A 1,959-nucleotide genomic window follows, 5' to 3' on the forward strand; every position below is an offset into this window, starting at 1 on the left:
TTCCAAAAGGTCATCTTGCTCCACATCACTAATGATTGGAGAGGCTCAACTCCAAACTCCAAGGAGGAACCACTTCACATGAGTCCGATTGGGCCTCACTGCGATGTCTGTCAATAACCAATGCTGGAGAAGATGTGGAGCAAAGGGAACTCTCCTCCACGGTGAGTAGGAATGGGCGTGGGTAGAGCCGGTATGGAAAAGATTATGGAGGTTCCCGAAGGAACTAAAAGTGGAAGTAGCGTATGGTTCAGCAGTCCGACTCCCAGGCATAGATCCACCCACAGTATAATTGAACAAGATAGATGCCCCGTTTGGGCACATCTATCTGTGCGTGCGCGCGCACATGGGCATGCGCGATGGCCTGCGAGGCAGGGGGTGGGGGCGGGGGTGCTGGGGATTTGGCTTGAGTCGGTGCAAGCCCCGGGATTGCCTGAGGCAAGCCAAAGGAGCCCCAGATGGAGACGGGACTGCCGGTCGTCGGGTGTCCTGGAAGCCGAATGCGAATGCGGGCCGCGCGGAGGCAACCCAGGTCTGCAGGGGGAGTCGGGGCCCCGGCCAGCTGCTCCCCGCGGCCCGGGAGGGGCTGGGGCTGTGGGGGGGATCCAAGAATCGGGACGCGTGGCGGGGGCTAAAGGACCTCTTCTGGTAGGCAAAAAGCCTCGAGCACCCGGGATTCCCAGGTGGTCTCCCATCCAAGATCCTAACCAGGCCCGACCCTGCTTAGCTTCCGAGATCAGACGAGATCGGGCGCCTTCAGGCTGATAGGGCCTGAGACGGTGGCGGTTGGCTCGGGGCGCCCTAAGAGCCTTGCGCTTCGCCTCCCTTTCGCTCTGCCCTGCAGGTCGGGCCAACGGGCCGCACCTCTCGTCCCGGGGCGTGCTGTACTTGAGCCGCACGACCCGAGACCGGACTCCAGCCTGCTGACGCCGGCCCGCACCCCCGAACACCGCCAACACCAGAGCAGCAAGCGCCTGGCCGGGCCCGGGGGCCCGAGGGGCATCCAGGACCCCCCATTGACCGGAGAGGGCATGCGTGCCGTGCGTTGCGCGCGGGGCCTGGGAGCTGGGCTTGAGGGGTGTGGAGGTCCTCGGTGCCCTCCCACCCGCGGCCAACTCCAGACTCCGGGCCGGCGCTCGCTGAGCAGGGCCTTCCCCCGATCCCATGCGCTGCTCAGGCAGCGGCGCCCCGGAGGGTGTCCGGCTCTTCGGGCGCCCGCCGCCTCCCAACCCCCACGGAGCCCAATGGGAGCCATCCGAAACCTCCATGCGTGGCCTAGGGCGCAGCGAAAACTTAGAGCGCCCCCACTTGCCGGCGGCACTGTCCGGTGCCCATAAAACCACCAGCAAGCCAGGAAGGCGGCGGGTCGAGCGCACGCCCTCAGCCCCCATCCCCATGTCGCACTACCCAGAGGGCCCCCCCCATTTGCCCCACTACGACCAAGCCCTCGGACCTTCCTGGACCGAGAGCAGACAAGCCACGAGGCAGGCAACACAGACAAGACACACAGACACTCGCACGCACCCACTGCCAAGGGAGCACAGCTGGCCTGCGCAAGCTCCCCTCACCAAGAAGCCAGAGCGCTGGGAGAGGCCGGGGCCAGACGCACGGGCCGGCGGCTGGCTGTCAGGAGATACAGACGCACATGGTCCTGGTTCAGATGCAAGGTTCCCGCGCAGGAATTGGGGTTCGATCCCTGGTCCGGATAGTGTCTCCCGTAGAAGGAAATGGCACCCACTCCAGATATCCTCGCCTGGGAAATGCCACGGACAGAGAGCCTGATGAGGCGCAGTCCGATGGGTGTATCACAAGTTGGGCTCACCAGCAACTACGAACAAGAAGTATTCCAAGACCACACTTCAGTTTGTTTGTGTGTGGTGTTGTGTGTGTGTGTGTGTTGTGTCTGTATCTCCTGCCCGTCTTGGAGTCGTGGTCTCGGAATCTTCATGTATTTCTTGCCTC

At 63.4% G+C, this 1,959-nt stretch overlaps 1 pseudogene; it reads right to left on the reverse strand.

Moving 5' to 3' along the window:
• Positions 1 to 655: 655 nt before the first annotated feature.
• LOC112445539 (uncharacterized) lies at positions 656 to 775 on the reverse strand (annotated as a pseudogene).
• Between the last annotated feature and the right edge of the window lie 1,184 nt (positions 776 to 1,959).

The sequence above is a fragment of the Bos taurus genome, unplaced genomic scaffold (genome assembly GCF_002263795.3).
Source record: "Bos taurus isolate L1 Dominette 01449 registration number 42190680 breed Hereford unplaced genomic scaffold, ARS-UCD2.0 Leftover_ScbfJmS_1799, whole genome shotgun sequence".
NCBI lineage: Eukaryota > Metazoa > Chordata > Mammalia > Artiodactyla > Bovidae > Bos > Bos taurus.